Source organism: Anomaloglossus baeobatrachus, chromosome 1 (genome assembly GCF_048569485.1).
Source record: "Anomaloglossus baeobatrachus isolate aAnoBae1 chromosome 1, aAnoBae1.hap1, whole genome shotgun sequence".
NCBI classification, from domain to species: domain Eukaryota; kingdom Metazoa; phylum Chordata; class Amphibia; order Anura; family Aromobatidae; genus Anomaloglossus; species Anomaloglossus baeobatrachus.
Genome location: NC_134353.1, coordinates 528,831,991 through 528,849,744, shown reverse-complemented (window position 1 = coordinate 528,849,744; position 17,754 = coordinate 528,831,991). Strand labels below are relative to the sequence as shown.

General features: G+C 41.4%; 1 protein-coding gene across 6 annotated transcripts in view; it reads right to left on the bottom strand.

Annotated features, from left to right (window-relative positions):
• The window catches only part of SLC24A2 (solute carrier family 24 member 2), a 344,055-nt gene that overhangs the window by 74,460 nt on the left and 251,841 nt on the right, over positions 1-17,754 (bottom strand). The gene's annotated exons all lie outside the window — the stretch shown is intronic.

Here is a 17,754-nt window from a genome sequence, read left to right as displayed (position 1 = left end):
GGCCTCTGTGCGGCTGCACAGGGTGCACCAATGATATGTCCGCTCCTGGATATATCCTAAATGTCTCTCTTGGGGCAATTCAATTTCAACCTTCAAAGTATACTGAAGGTACCGTAAATGTCTACTTTTTAAAACAATGACCCCGATTCATCAAAACCCTTGATTTTTTCACCAGTCTTGATGACGTGCATGGTGGAGTCAGACGCTCCTGATTCATGAGATACATGCCTTGTAATGAATCCGGAGCCTCTGACATGTGGCAAACACTGTGAGAATACAATTTATTTTTCTATATGCTTTTCTACTGTGAGAATACTATATGCTTTTATATATCCAAGGTTACTTTTCTATATGTATAACAAGATACTGTAAGCATGTGTACACTGAAGTCTGCCGATGCTGTCTAATACAACGGAACAGAGTGAAGATGTTGATAATGATGACTGGCTGCATCTGATCCATGACTAGTGAGCTACGTGACAGGGACCCTGTGAGTTATGGTGGGTAGGAAAACAGGAGGGGTTGGAGAGGAAATCCCAAATATGGACAAACATCACAGGGTTTCTGCATATGCTTTTAATATAACCAATCGCATACTTAGGAATTTTGCTAAAAGATTAACCCACTATTGCTCTATAAAAAGGCTTGTAACAATAAAGCATGTGACATGTGCACCTTCTTTTCACTGAGAAAGGAATTTATACCAGCAGTCTCTGTGTGGTCTGAATTTCTTCTGCCGGCGCTCGGTGACCTTCAATTTGAGATTCAGCAGACATTGACTAGAAGAAGATTTCCCGAAACTGTGGAATTATCCTTAACAGTTGCTGCCGTCACTCGATATTGCTCCAGAGAGGAACAGAGACTTAGGAGACTGACACCGGACGTCCCTGTGGTAACTGCGGATAGCCCAACCCCCTCGGAGCCTGATCAACTCCAACGGACTACGGTAAGAGTTTTGATCGCGAAAATGCCAAAAGTTATAAAATTTGGACACAATTCTCAGCTGTGCCCAAATTTTTAAACTTTTCACAGTTTTTACAACATTTTTTGGAGTACAATCTTTGAGCAATCAGCCCTATGTATTTCTGTATGTCCACCATCCTTTGCTAATTATTTTTTTTGTATATATTCATAGTGGTTCTAGTTCCATTTTTCTCATGTACAGCCCCAAACTTTTACATAGGTGTAAAGTTGAGTAACTTTACAACAACTTTTCTTTGCATTTATTTAATAAAGGGACTTGCCACTCACTTTTTTTTAAAGAAGGGTCTCAAAAAAACAACTACATGTACTCATCTATTATACCCAAGCTATATTCTTTTATTACTGCCCATGTCTCCTGACAGTCCTTTACCCACCATGTTGCTCCTGCAGCCACTGATTAGCGACAAAGGTCAGGTGTCCTGTGAGACGAAAGAAACAGTCTCCAATAACTGGAAAGATATGGATTGAATAGTAGACAGTGCTGAGCAGAGTGGCAACCAAAGTAATTAAGGAAATGGATAGAAACAAAACAAAAAGTAAGAAGCACCCCACACCGTGTATAGCAGTTTCAGTCCATTATGTAGCAAATGGGTGCCAGATCCTCTGGTAAGGCGTTCATCCGAAAAATAGAAATAAGTGAAGGAATGGCATCTTCCAAGGAGCGATGAATAAAATAAAAAAACTTTTATTCCATTCATCTACTTGGAATAAAGATTTTTTTTATTTTATTCATCGCTCCTTGGAAGATGACATTCCTTCACTTCCTTGTTTCTATTTTTGTAAAGAAATGGATAGCTTGCAGTACCAAGAAACTTGAAGTTTTTTAGTACAGAGATCTGTAATGATTTATTTACATTTTGTATTGCAACTATAAAATGTCTTCACTACATCTCATTTTTTAACAGCAAGAGTTGCAAGACCAAAGAGCTTTTTGAGACAAAATATTGTGATGGTAACTGATTGAAATTGTTCAGGGAAGGCTTGGAAGCCTGTCTTGGAAGATGTCATAATTTTATGAAAACTCGACTGATAGGCCATTAAACCAAGATATTTTTCAGGAGTTTGGAAAGCATCATCAATAAGGTTGTCCACAAGAGAAAGTATTTTGTTTTTTCATCTAATGGGGCCATGTTAGCATCAAACCCTTTCCTGCTATTCACGTATCTCATAAGCTAAGAATGTATGAGATATTTTCTGTCTATTAATGCTACATCTCAGACTGGATAACAGAAGCAATTCATGGCTCATTAATGCTTAGATTCTCAGCTTTGAAATGAGACGAAAGTCATTGCTGTTTTCCCAGACCAGCCCCAGACATCAGGGATTATAAATGAGAGCTGCAGGAGTTTGGCAGCTTGAATTCCCTACTCACTTTAAGGGCTCCGCCACACATCCGTGAAAACCACGTCCGTGTAAAACGGGCCGTTTTTCGGGTCCGTTTTCCGTTTTTTAGGTCCGTTTTTATGGTATGTGTGGCCTGCGTGTGTATCCCGTATGCTAGCCGTATGTGCGTGTGGAATGTCCGTGTGTGCGTGAGTGAAATAACTGACATGTGTATGCGTTGTCCGTGTGAAATGTACGTGTGTGATGCAAAATGTCGTTACTACATGTCGGAAGACAGAGTAGCGGGATGAGAATGAACTCGGGTGAACTTCACCCGACTTCATAGTCATGCCGCGGCTCTGTCTTTGTGCCGTGTACTGATTAGCGGTCACCTGTGAAGGATTCACCGGTGACCGCTAATCGCCCGAGTGACTGAAGTGTCCCCCCCTCTCTCATACTCACCGATCCCCGATCAACGGCGCTGCACGGCATTCACACTGCTCCGGCGGCTTTTACTATTTTGAAAAAGCCGGCCGCCCATTAATCAATCTCGTATTCCCTGCTTTACCCGCCCACCGGCGCCTGTGATTGGTTGCACTCACACACGCCCACCACGCTGAGTGACAGCTGTCTAACTGTACCCAATCACAGCAGCCGGTGGGAGTGTCTATACTGTGCAGTGAAATAAATAAATAAATAATTTAAAAAAACGGCGTGCGGTCCCCCCCCATTTTAATACCAGCCAGATAAAGCCATACGGCTGAAGGCTGGTATTCTCAGGATGGGGAGCTCCACGTTATGGGGAGCCCCCCAGCCTAACAATATCAGTCAGCAGCCGCCCAGAATTGCCGCATACATTAGATGCGACAGTTCTGGGGCTGTACCCGGCTCTTCCCGATTTACCCTGGTGCGTTGGCAAATCGGGGTAATAAGGAGTTATTGGCAGCCCATAGCTGCCAATAAGTCCTAGATTAATCATGTCAGGCGTCTCCCCGAGATACCTTCCATGATTAATCTGTAAGTGACAGTTAAAAAACACACACACCCGAAAAATCCTTTATTAGAAATAAAAACCACAAACAAATTCCCTCATTACCAATTTATTTACCCCGACAAAGCCCTCCATGTCCGGCGTACTCCACGGACCTCCAGCGTCGCTTCTAGCTCTGCTGCATGGAGGTGACAGGAGCAGCAGAAGACACCGCCGCTCCGGTCACCTCCACGCAGGTAATGAGATGAGTAGCGCGATCAGCTGCTGTCACTGAGGTTACCCGCGGCCACCGTTGGATCCAGCGGTGGCCGCGGGTAACCTGACTGGCAGCAGCTGATCGCGCTACTCATCTCATTAGCTGCGTGGAGGTGACCGGAGCGGCGGTGTCTTCTGCTGCTCCTGTCACCTCCATGCAGCAGAGCTAGAAGCGACGCTGGAGGTCCGTGGAGTACGCCGGACATGGAGGGCTTTGTCGGGGTAAATAAATTGGTAATGAGGGAATTTGTTTGTGGCTATTATTTCTAATAAAGGATTTTTCGGGTGTGTGTGTTTTTTAACTGTCACTTACAGATTAATCATGGAAGGTATCTCGGGGAGACGCCTGACATGATTAATCTAGGACTTATTGGCAGCTATGGGCTGCCAATAACTCCTTATTACCCCGATTTGCCAACGCACCAGGGTAAATCGGGAAGAGCCGGGTACAGCCCCAGAACTGTCACATCTAATGTATGCAGCAATTCTGGGCGGCTGCTGACTGATATTGTTAGGCTGGGGGGCTCCCCATAACGTGGAGCTCCCCATCCTGAGAATACCAGCCTTCAGCCGTATGGCTTTATCTGGCTGGTATTAAAATGGGGGGGACCGCACGCCGGTTTTTTTAATTATTTATTTATTTATCTCACTGCACAGTATAGACACGCCCACCGGCTGCTGTGATTGGGTACAGTTAGACAGCTGTCACTCAGCGTGGTGGGCGTGTGTGACTGCAACCAATCACAGGTGCCGGTGGGCGGGTAAAGCAGGGAATACGAGATTGATTAATGGGCGGCCGGCTTTTTCAAAATAGTAAAAGCCGCCGGAGTTTTTATAACAGCCGTGCAGCGCCGCGCCGGAGATCGGGGAACGGTAAGTATGAGAGAGGGGGGGGGAACTGACCGACAGACAGCTAGAGGGACAGATAAGACAGAGAGACCGACCGACAGACATAGAGACCGACCGACGGACTGAGGGAGAGAACGAAACAGAAAAAGAAAAAAGACCGACATCACATGAAAAAAGCACAAAACGTACAGGGAGCAAACGGAGATGCATCCGTGTAACTCGGACGTGCGCCCAGACCCATTGACTTTCATTGGGTCCGTGCTGCGTGTTGCGTGCAGAAAACGGACATGCTGGCGTGAGACACGGACCAAAAAACGCATCACAGAGACGGACTCACGGACATAACCAAAAACGCAATTGTAACCGCAGAGATATAGTAACATTGGTGCACGTTTGGCCGTGTCTCCAGTATACACGGAAACGGACCAAACACGCACGTGTTTCACGGATGTGTGTTTCAGGCCTAAAACACGACACCAGTGTTGATGTTTTTCAGCCCTGGAGTGGTGCTACTAATTTAAGGTCTGTGACCCAAGCATTATGCTCATTCACCACCACCTTCAATTTATATTCGCACCTCTCTGATCTCGAGGTGCAATCTTGTGACCACAACTTCTGACTGACCAGAAGTCTGAAGAGCAAGTCTATCATAGACTTACATTGAAAAGAGACCTTCGGCTTGCTCCAGCAAATACTGGAGAGATCTGGCAGGTCCCAAATAGCTGAAAGACCGATCAGTGCAGCGTTGATAGAAGGTGAAGCTGACGGCTGCCAAGAATAAGACTATGGTCAGGGACCTAAGATTAGAATCACCACTTCAGCGCTGCAATAAAAAAAATGTGATATTCTGATCTGATATAATCTCAATCTCAACTTTAAAATCATCTCTGAATAATTTTAGCAACTGCCCTGGCTGAAGTACAGCCTGACAAAATGCAACCACTGTACCCCGCAACTTCACTTAATTTTAAGGAGAAGAGGGGACTGCGGTGGAGCTGACAGACTGCATAGAAAGGAGAGAGATAATATGTGATCCCACTTCTGCCTCAATAAAAACTAAATAAAATAAATGCCATTACATTTTTTGGCATTTATTATAAAAAAAATAACAAAACCCCTACACATACAGTATTTGGCATTGCTGTGTCTCTAATGACCAGAACTATAAAACTAGCTTGTCGCTTACTGTGTCTCTCTCTGTGAATGTCGTAAAAAAGAAAGTAAGATTTGTAATTTGTTTTGTCCCTTCGATTAAAAATGAATGAATAAAAAGCAATCAAAAGGTCACAAATCCAAAAATTATGCCAACTACCATTACAATTTGGCCTGAAAAACAAGCTCTCATACACCATTAGTTATAAAAAAAATCCCAGTACATATTTGTTTTGCGTCCAAACTATAAATTGAGCATGCTATTCATCCCATCCAATAAACACCATAATAAAAACAAGAAAAAAACCCCTAAAACAAAGCCAGAATGAATTTTTTGTGATCATTTCACACGTCAGTGAAAAAACACAGACATTCTTCACTGACGTGTAAAACACGCACATGTCCCTCCGTGTTCCGTGATTCACGGCACATGTGGGTTGTCTATGTGCAATCTGGGCTCCGTTCTCCGTGGTCCGTGATTGCACATAGCGATCAACTCACCTGTGCCCGCTCCCGCTCTTCTTGGTGCTGAACGCTCACGCGGTGCAGCATCCGGCTGGCGCTGACCCCCGCAGCAGCTACTTCCGGGTCGGCTGTGAATATGCACGACAGTAATGAACCGGCTTAGAAGCAGCAGGTAGCCCAGGCTGCACAGAGTGCCGCTGGAGCCGGGTGAGTAAAAATGTTTTTTTTTTTATAAGCACGTTTTTTTCTGGCATGTGTTTCATGGATGACACATGGATCAAACCACTGCGTGGTCAGTGGGACATCAGTGATGCCAGAAAAAACGGACATGTCTCCGTGCAGCAATCACAGACACGGGTGTATGCCACATGGATACACAGTCAGTGAAAAATCACTGATGTGTGCGCAGACCCATTGATTATAATTGGTCTGTGTATGTCAGTGATTCTGGTACGTAGAAAAAAAAGCACAAATGTACCAGAATCACTGACGTCTGAAACGGGCTTATGACAAACATTTCTGATAAGCAAAGTATGAAGCTGGCTCAGGAGTTCAACCTGCATCATACCAGTAATATACCAACTTGTTCCGATTGTTGCAGTTTAACCATTTATGCTCCATATACACTATACTGGCTTAGGCCCGTTTCACACGTCAGTGAAAAACACTGAGGTTCTTCACTGACGTGTAAAACACGCACATGTCCCTCTGTGTTCTGTAATTCACGGCACACATGGGTTGTCCATGTGCAATCCGTGATTGCATATGGACATTACTCACCTGCCTTCACTGCTGCTGTCCATGGTGCTGAACTCCTTGGCTCTGCAGCGTCTGCCCACCGCTCTCAGCACCTACTTCCTGGTTGGCATTTCCTGCTCTCATGAATATTCATGAGCCAGGCAGGAGCTGCCGAGAGCGGAGCAGGCACAGCGAATCACAGGCAAGGTAAGTAGAAAATTTTTAATATGTACGTGATTTTCTGGTACGTGTTTCACTGATCACACACGGATCACACCATAGTGTGGTCCGTGGGTCATCAGTGATGCCAAACAAAAACTGACATGTCTCCGTGAAGAATCACGGCCAAGGGTGCATGCTGCACGGAGACACGTTCAGTGAAAAATCACTGATGTGTGAGCAGACCCATTGATTATAATGAGGGTTAAGGGCAGATACTAAAAGTTTAAAAAGTGCAAATATTTCCAAAGTTTTTGTAGATTTTTGCTTACATTTTTTTAAAACATACTAATCTAAGTTTGAAAAAAATAAAGTGAAGTGCCATATTTGAAATTTCCAGAGTAAAACAAGACATTTGGGGCCCGATTCATTAAAGCTATCATGCAAGAATTCTGGCGTAAAAGCTTTGAAAAGTCATTAAACATATGTGCAATTGACTGAAGTAAGAGTTCTGGCATGTCACATAATCCAGATTCATGAAGGAGGATGCATGTCTTTATGAACAGGAGCATCAGCGTCCAGCACATCTCAAGACCGACGTGAAACTATTATGGTCTTCATGAATATGACCCCTGTTCTTTCCAGTTTTGAAGATTTTTTAAAGTGTAGACATAAGCCTCAGTGATATGTATGGAGTCTGCATATGTTGAACAATTATTTTAAGGATTTGTGCTACATCCAAATTTTTGTTTGGGTCACACCTTTAGCCACCAACATCAATATGTATGCATTTCTTATTAAAAAAAATTCACTGTGAATAAAATTGCGTGAAAGTACTTGCATGTATAAACTGCTGAATGGCATTTTGACAATGTGCCAGGTGTCTACTTTTAGAATATATATGAATTTGGAAGGGTTTCCAGGAATCTTTTATTTTGTCATTTAGATTTTAATTGTACTTGCATATAAAAAGTGTGAAGATAATGCTGGCTGCAAGAAGTGCAAAATGTAAAAAAAAACAATCAAAAACCCGGTCAGCAGAAAACTCAGTGACCGTTAATATAAAGCATAATGAGCAGTGATGGATGGACCCCATCCAACTGTACAAGTTCGGATCCGTGCGCTTTCAAAAGTATCCGAGTATCGGTCCCGGAGTTCTTAGGGAACTCCGACTAATGATCCGGTTCCGCAATTTGGGTAATAAAAAAAAAAATGAAGGAAAAATAAAAATAAAGCACGTTTATTTAGTTTCACTTACAGATTAGTAATGGGGCGTCTCATAGATGGAACTGCCATTAACCCCTTATTACCCAGATTGCCACCGCACCAATCAAGACAATCCTGGGAGACTGCAGACTGCTATTTTTAGGCCAGGAGGACCAATCAGCATGGGTCTCCCCAGCCTGAGAATACCAGTCTTTAGTTGTCAAGCTTTATCTTGGCTGGGTATCAAAATTGGGGAGGACCGCATGCCATTATATGGTGACCGGCCAGATATCTGGGATCAATTGCAGGCCAGAGCCGATTTTTTAGAAAAGTCCGGCTAGTCCTGCCGATCCCGGATATCTGCGTGTTTGCCCATCACTAATTATGAGGCAAATATTAAATGGAAACTACCACATAAGTATAGTAAAGGACTAACTTTTTTTGCTGCACTTCATTCCAAATTATTATGAAAATTCGATTTAAATGTGATAAAAATATTCTATATTATTACACAGTCATATTTTCATAGTATTTAAGGTTGAAGGTAACATCAGATCCATTATGTTCAACCTATAGCCCAACCTATTGCTCAAGAGGGAGGCAAAAACCCCATGGGGCAGACACTAAGCTTCATATTAGGGGAAAAATTATTTCCCGGCTACACATACTGCAATCAGACTAGTTCCCTGAATCAGTGCTCCATCACAGCATCTACTGCCCATGAGCAGTAATATTATTTAAGAAGGGCATCCAGGCCCCTCTTCATTTTTAATAATTAATAAACCATTACAACATCATGTGGGGAGAGTTCCATAGTCTCACTGCTCTAGAGTCTGCAATTGTGATTAAACTTTCGCTCCTCTAGAAGTAGAGGATGCCTCCTTTTCACTGTCGCACGCCTAAGTGTAAAAAGATCATTAGCAAGATATATACTGTCTCCCCATATATTTATACATTGTAATAACATCGACCCTAAGCTTTCTTTTTTCCCAAACTGAATAACCACAAGTTTAATAACCTGACTTGGTATTGCAGTCCACCCATTTCTATAATAACCTTGGTTTCTCTTCTCTGCATCTGTTTTAGTTCAGATATCTCCTTCTACACCGGAGTTCAATATTGTAGGCCGTATTCTAGTGACTTTTATAAAGGCAAAACTATGTTCTCGTCATGAGCAGACTATGCCTCTTTTAATGCATTCCATTATTTTATTAGCCTTTGCAGCAGCTCCCTGACACAGGACAATAAAGTTGACTTTCCCCTACTCCCATAGACCCTAGTCTTTTTCAGTATTACTCAGTGTTTTACAGTTTAGTACATAATTAATGTTATACATTTTATTACCTCTGCTCAAGTGCATGACATTCCATTTATCTACATTAAACTTCAATTGCCATTTCTCAGCACAAGACTCCATCTTACATAAATCCTTCTGTAATATTAACTTGTCATCCTCGGTGTTGATTACTCTGCAGAGTTTAGTATCATCTGCAAATTGAAATTCTACTCTGTATGGCCCCTACATGGTCATTAATAAATATGTTAAAAAAAGATGACTTTGTGGTACCTCCTCTGTTAAGCCTGCTTTACACGCTTCAATAAATCTTATAATCCGTCGTTGGGGTCAAGTTGTAAGTGACGCACATCCGGCATCGTTCGTGACGCATTTGCGTGTGCCACCTACGTGCAATCAAGATTGAATGAAAATACGTTGATCGCATACACATCGTTTATTTCTCTAGCATTGAACGTTTTGTTGCACGAACCAAGTCAATTGAGGCGTGTGACATCCCTCATACGATGTGTTCCTCCCATATTTTGCGCGTCATACGGTGAGGGGGTTGTGTCTTTTCATGTGAGGCTGATACGTCCATAATAATTATAAGAAATTGTGCGCATATGCGTTATGGTGAATGTGGTTTCCCAGATTAGACATTATTTGAAAGTCTTCTATAGACACGAAGTAATCGCAATTATTTTAGGTGTGGATGATTAAACAATGTAATCACGTAAATGCGTTAATTGTTGGTTTGCTTGAAAAAAAAAAAGAGGGTGTCTACTTGGAAGCATATTTGCATCTGTCTGGGAGAAAAAAAAAAGGGAGGAAAACGTCACAGAACACATGATCAAAAGAATCGAACACAAAATTGAACAATTTCACACATGATACGAACACTCGTGTGACCGCAAATAAACGAACTACGTGCGATCTCATCAGATCGCATATGCAACCTGGGCGTGTCACATCGCATACTAGATCGCACACCTAATTGCAACGTGTAAAGCAGGCTTTAATTGTAACCCACTGTGAGTGTGTTCAATTAATGACCACCCTTTGTTTTCTATCACTGAGACAGTTCTTCACCCAGTTAGGGTATGTGCGCACGTTGCTTTTTACCTGCTTTTTACCTGCTTTTTTGCTGCTTTTTCTTCTGCGCTGTTTAATGCCAAAATGGATGTGTTCTTCTATTCAAGCAAAGTCTATGGGAATTTGGGTTTCTTGTTCACACTATGTTGTTCAAAACTCAGCTTTGTAGTGCAAAACCCAAATGGCAAAAACAATTGACATGTTGCTTCTTTGAAAAGCTGAGTTTTTGACCAAAGTTCTGCCACAAAAAGGCAGCATTTTGAACAACATAGTGTGAACAAGAAACCCAAATTCCCATAGACTTTGCTTGAATAGAAAAACACATCCATTTTGGCATTAAACAGCGCAGAAGAAAAAGCAGCAAAAAAGCAGGTAAAAAGCAGGTAAAAAGCAACGTGCGCACATACCCTTACACATACATATTTTCCCCTAGTACCATTATTCTCATTTTATGTACCAACCTTTTGTGTGTCACCGTATCAAACGCCTTAGAAAAGTCCATATAAACACCATCCACTGCGTTTCACTAGTCGAGTCTGGAATTTACCTCCTAATAGAAACTGATCAGATTAGTTTGACAGGACCAATTCCTCATAAACCCATGTTGATACTGGGTTATAAGGCTATTCTTTTTGAGATATTCCAGGATAGCATCTGTTTGGAAACCCTCAAAGATTTTAGCCACAGTAGAGGTTACATTTACTGGCGTATAATTTCCAGGCTTACATTTTGGCCCCTTTTGAATATTGGCACCATATTTGCTATGCACCAGTCATGTGGTACAGACATTGTTATTATAGAATCTGTGAATATTAAAAATAATGGTCCGTCTATCATATTACTTAAAGAGGTGATTCACCCGTTTTCATTACTGGCCACATCAATATTATGTTAAGAAACAAGGTTTCTCTCAAATACATTGTGGTGCCATTAGTGCCTGTGAACAACGCTATTGCGGTCCACTCACCCCTTTCGCGTGACCCCCGGGCTCCGTGACCTTTGATGTCTGGTGATGTCACTTCAACTGAGGTGGGCCGCAGTCTTTCTGAGTGATTGAGCTGTGGGTGGTAAAATGCCACCCACAACGCAGTCACTTGGGAAGACTGCAGTCAGCCTCAGTTGACGTAAGATCACAGGATATCAGAGATCATGGAGCCCGGGGGTCATGCGAAGGGGATGAGCGGACTGCAATAGCGCCGCTCAGAGGCACTATTAGCAACACAAGGTATTTGAGAGAAACCTTGTTTCTCAACATAATATCGATGTCGTCAGTAGTGAAAATGGGTGAACCACCCCTTTAATTCCATTCCTGCAGTTCTTGGGAGTTTATGCCACAGGTTTCAAGCAATATCGGGAAGAAAAAGGATTTTCTGCTGATGAATAGCGTGAAATAGTGCAATGCTTTGGGCAAGGTATGAAAACATTAGATATTTCACAAAAACGTTAGCACTATCATCGTACAGTGAAGACATTTGTGGCTCATACACAGCAAATATGGGTTCATGCAGCTAAAGACATAATGAGGAAGGTTTCTGCCAGACAAATTAATAAGATTAAAAGAGTAACTGCTAAAATACCATTACAAAGGAAACAGGTATTTGAAGCTGTCGATGCCTCTGGAGTCCTCAATGTGTAGGTTCCTCCAGAGCCTTGGAGTTGTGCATAAAACTACTGTTTGGCCATCACTAAATAGTGCTTATAAGCAGAAACAGTTGCAGTTGGCCCAGAAATACAGTGGCATGTAAAAGTTTGGGCACCCCTGGTCAAAATTACTGTTATTGTGAACAGTTATGCAAGTTGAAGAGTAAATGATTTTTAAAAGGCATAAAGTTAAAGATGACACATTTCAAAGGTATTTTAGGCAAAAAAAAATATTTTCATCTTTTACATTTGAAAAATTCCAAAAAGGAAAATGGGCCAATGCAAATGTTTGGGGATCCTTTAAGATTTGTGTGCTCAGATAAATCTGACCAAGGTTTCAGACCCTAATTAGCCTGTTAGGATTATGGCTTATTCACTACCATCATTAGGAAAGGCCAGGTGGTGCAAATTTTACAGCTTTATAAAAACCCAGCCTCCTATAACCTTGTGCCAAAAAACAGCAGCCTTTGGTTCTTCTAAGCAGCTGCATAGCACTCATAAAATTAAAAACTTCTACATGTTGCTGTATATGAAGACTAATTTTAAAGCAGTCTTTTTCACTGCTGTGTCGTGCAACCCTGGATGGTCCAGATAGATGGACTAGTGGATGGTTGGTGGATAGCCACCACATCCAAACAAGGCTGTGACGACAGCAAGGAGGTGACAAAGTCATGTTTTGAGTTGGAATCCTGGAAAGAGACCTGGTAGGGACCTTTAAGATCATTGAATGTGTCAAAATGACCTCATCAAAGTATTTAGAGTTTCTGATTGACCACCTTCATGGTACAAAAACAAGAGTTTTGAAATCTTTACCAAAATCATCTTCATGCATGACAAAGCACCATCTCATGCTGAAAAGACTTCTGAGTCATTGGCTGCTATGGGCATAAAAGGAGAGAAACATATGGTGTGGTTACCAGCCTCCCAATACCTCAATCTTATTGAGAAGCTTTGGAGTATCTTTAAGCAAAAGATTTATGAGGGTGTAGGCAGTTCCCATAAAAAACAGCAGCTCTGAGAGACTATTCTGACATCCTTCAAAAAAATTCAAGCAGAAATTATCCAAAACCTCAAGAGTTCAATGGATGCAAGAATTGTGAAGGTGATGGTCCTATGTTAACATGTAACTTGGCCTGTTAAGGTGTTTTTGATTGGAAAAGCTTTTGCTTTCAGCAAATGTGCTGCAAATCCAACAAATGACCTGTTTCAGTTCTTTACAACTTTGTTGTGCATAATCTGGAACCGTGCATCTTGAGGTTTTTTTTAGTTTTGATAAAAATACTGTTATCATTGGGAAGTTTGTCCAATAACATTTTTTTATGCTCTAAGTGTGAATGATTTGAACATTATACTGACTTATTTGCATTGACCATTGAGGAAAATCAGAAAAATAGCATTTGCATAATAATAAGGAATGCGTCGTAACGGTGTTGTCGTATTTCTGGACCAATAAAGCATTTCTTTCAAGATGTGAGCACCGGCTATCGTTTGGACTGTTGCTTCTACTGGACAAGTGAGATGATCGCTCCTTTTTTACAACTACTCATCACACCTTGAAGACAATAGTATCAAGCCTAAAAGTAATCCTTACAATGACATTGTGAGTATAGTCCCACTGGAGTGTTGATTGTGTTAGCCTCATAGAAAAGAAAAAAAAACATGTTCCTGACTATTCCATGGTAAGCTTACATATATGTTGGATTCTATCAATCAAACTAGAGTTGTTTCAAACATAGATTTCTTGGTATAATGGAAACTCTGCATTAAATAACAGTATAGTCAGTAAACTCCCCATGCCCGATATAAATCTATATAGGTATTTAAGTTAACTATGTCACAGCTGCTATTTTCTTGCTTAACTTGTGAAGGAGCATTTTCACAATGAACGCTTTCCTGCATTTGTTGTCCATGCTGCTCTGCAGGAAACGCTAATAGCATTTAGCCAATTATACACGTAAATATATCAAAAAATAGGACCTGAAATTATAAATGTTTAATGATAAGAATACGGGTTTGGAAGGTGCAGTAAAAAGGTCAGCAAACATGCGTGAATGATATAACCCAGGCAGAGAAGAACACCTGGGGTGAAAGAACTCTGCAAAATACTAATGTATCCCCTCTGTCATGTATATTTAATCCTCTTCTTCTATTTGACAATGCAGTCATTTACAGCATTACTGTCAAATCCTTTCAAACAGGATACTGTACCTGTTGTGAAATTAAATATTTCATTATCATGCTACCCAATGGCACAGTGAACACATTTTCCACTAAGATCAACAAAACAATGCACAAAATAAAACAGATGACATTACCTGTATGTTACACATCTGATTGGAATTATTTCAGATTACAATTAACATTAGGATGATATTATACAAACAAATTTTACTAAAAGCTACATTCAATGTGAAAAATATGCCCTTTACTTAGAATACATTTCATACCATAGATTTCAGTGCAGATTTACTGCATTGTAGAGTTCATGAATCACATGGAGTCCTCTTCGATCAGGGGCTAATCCTTACACATGAGTAAAAAAGATGAAATAGAGGCATACTGATAACTTGAATGCAAAAATAATTTTGGATGAGGGGCGTTATGTTGTTATACAAATATTCATAATCTATTGTTTTAATACAGATATCAAGCAAACTGCTTTATCAGTAATTATTTCTTGGGAAATCTTAATGGGAAATCTTGGATTAACTGATTCCAATATTCCATTATGATAAACTGATGGCATATCTATAGGAAATATCATTGCTTTGAGACTGGTGGGGACCAACCTTTTGGACCCATTCATTTAAGTACAATAGTGCAAGTAATCTGTTCTTTCTCTGATATAATTTAATATAATTTAAGTAAATGCTCAAATTGTCAAACCCAAGGTTGGGACCAGGGAAATGGCAATCAGATGTAGTGGAAAATATACTATATATACTAAATATACATGGTCTTCCTAATTGTAGTAAAATTGTGAATTAATGTGCCAAACTCAACCTTTTTCATTTTTACTGACCACTGAAGATTAGTTATCTTTATTGATGGGATATTCAGATTTTTTTCATAAAATTAAATCTGGTGTCACCTCATTAACAAATATACCATTTGTTAAGTAATTATCATTAAGCTTGGAGATCCTATGATTTCCATATGGCTTAAATACAGTATTTTTCGGACTATAAGACTCTCCTTATCATAAGGCGCAGTCTAGATTTAAATTGCAGAAAATAGGAAAAATATTTTTCCGATTTATTAAAATGTCCCTGGTGGTGTAAAGTGGAGTGGTCATTAGCACAAATTTTAATGTAATCGGATAGAATAGGAAAGTAATAAATCTATTATTATCTATGTTTCTCTGTGGTGCTCTGCTATATGCACATTTACATACACGGCTCTATTACATGCACAGTTACACTTACATACATAGCTCTGCTAGATACACAGTTAAATTTACATACACAGCTCTGATACATGCACAGTTACACTTATATACACAGTTCTGCTAGATACACAGTTAAATTTACATACACAGCTCTGATACATGCACAGTTACACTTATATACACAGTTCTGCTAGTTACAGTTAAGGCCGCTTTACACGCTATGATTTATCTGACTATCTCATTAGCGATTTGACACGCCCAGATCGGAGTTACGGTTTGCGGAGATAGCACATAGGTCGTTTATTAGCGGTCACACGTAACGATCACACAAGCGACGCAAAATCGTTCAGCGATATATTGGTTGCCCAAGGCGGTCATGTGGATTTTGTTCGTCGTTTCCAGGGTGTCAAATGTAGCAATACGTCTGCTGCGTTCCAAACGATGAACAATATTTTGAAAGTGAACGACGTGTCAACGATCAACGATTTTCAACCTATTTGCGATCGTTCGGAGTCGCACGTAGATGTCACACGCAATGACGTCGCTAACGATGACGGAAGTGCGTCACGGAATCCGTGACCCCGACGACATATCGTCAGATAAATAGTAGCGTGTAACGCCACCTTTACACTTACATACACAGCTTTGCTACATGCACAGTTACAATTACATACACAGCTCTGTTACATGCACAGTTACACTTACATACACAGCTGTTAAATGCACAGTTACACTTACATACACAGCTCTGCTAGTTACACTTACATACACAGCTCTGCTAGTTACACTTACATACACAACTCTGCTACATGCACAGTTATACTTACTTACACAGCTCTGCTAGATACACAGTTACATTTACATACACAGCACTGATACATGCACAGTTACACTTATAGACACAGCTCTGCTAGGTAGTTACACTTACATACACAGCTTTGCTAGGTAGTTACACTTACATACACAGCTCTGCTAGTTACAGTTACACTTACATACACAGCACTGCTACATGCACACTTACAATTACATACACAGCTCTACAAGATACACAGTTATATTTATATACACAGCTCTGATACATACCAGATATCACGATATCATTGTGATAGCTGCCGTAGCGAACATTATCATTACGGCAGCTTCACATGCACTCACCTGCCCTGCGACGTCGCTCTGGCCGGCGAACCGCTTCCTTATTAAGGGGGCGGGTCGTGCGGTGTCATAGCGACGTCACACGGCAGGCGGCCAATAGAAGTGGAGGGGCGGAGCTGAGCGGGACGTAAACATCCCGCCCACCTCCGTCCTTCCGCATAGCCGGCGTGAGCCGCAGGACACAGGTAAGGTGATGTTCCTCGCTCCTGCGGCTTCACACACAGCGATGTGTGCTGCCGCAGGAACGAGGAACAACATCGTAACATCGGTCCTTCCGAAATTATGGAAATGACCGACGCTAAACCGATGATACAATTTGGACGTTTTTGCGCTCCTTAATCGTATCAAAAAGGATTTACACACTACGATATCGACTACGACGCCGGATGTGCGTCACTTTCGATTTGACCCCACCGACATCGCAGCTGCGATGTCGTAGTGTGCAAAGTGCCCCTTACACTTACATACACTGCCCTGCTAGATACACAGTTACATTTACATAGACAGCTCTGATACATGCACAGTTATACTTACTCAGTCTACCCCATGGCTGTAACACTACTTCTGGGACCGTTCATCACCCTCATTCATATTCACTACATCCCCTGCCCACCAGCGGTCCTGGCTTCTGTAATTGGTTGCAGTCAGACCGCGCGCCCCCACCCTGTGTGACAGCGTCTATGATTGCTTGGAATCCCACAAGCTGTCTGAGTCTCTAAAGCGATGTAAAACTAAATAAATACAAAAATTGGCAATGGATCCCCAATATTGTGATACCCAGCGCGGATAAAGCATACGGCTATAGTCTGCAGCACCCAGCCGTGTGCTTATCTTGACTGTGTATCAAAATAAAAGGGACCCTAGGCAGCTTTTTAAAAAAAAAATAAATTAAATAAATAATTTTAAAAAGGCGTGCATTCCCCCTTAATTTTGATACTCAAAAATGATAAAGCAGACCGCTGGGGGCTATTCTCAAGCTGGAGAGACCCGTGGTTATTGGGCCCCCCAGCCTAAAAATAGCAGCCAGCAGCCACCCAGAATTGTTGTATCTATTAGATTTGACAATCCCGGTACTTTACCCAG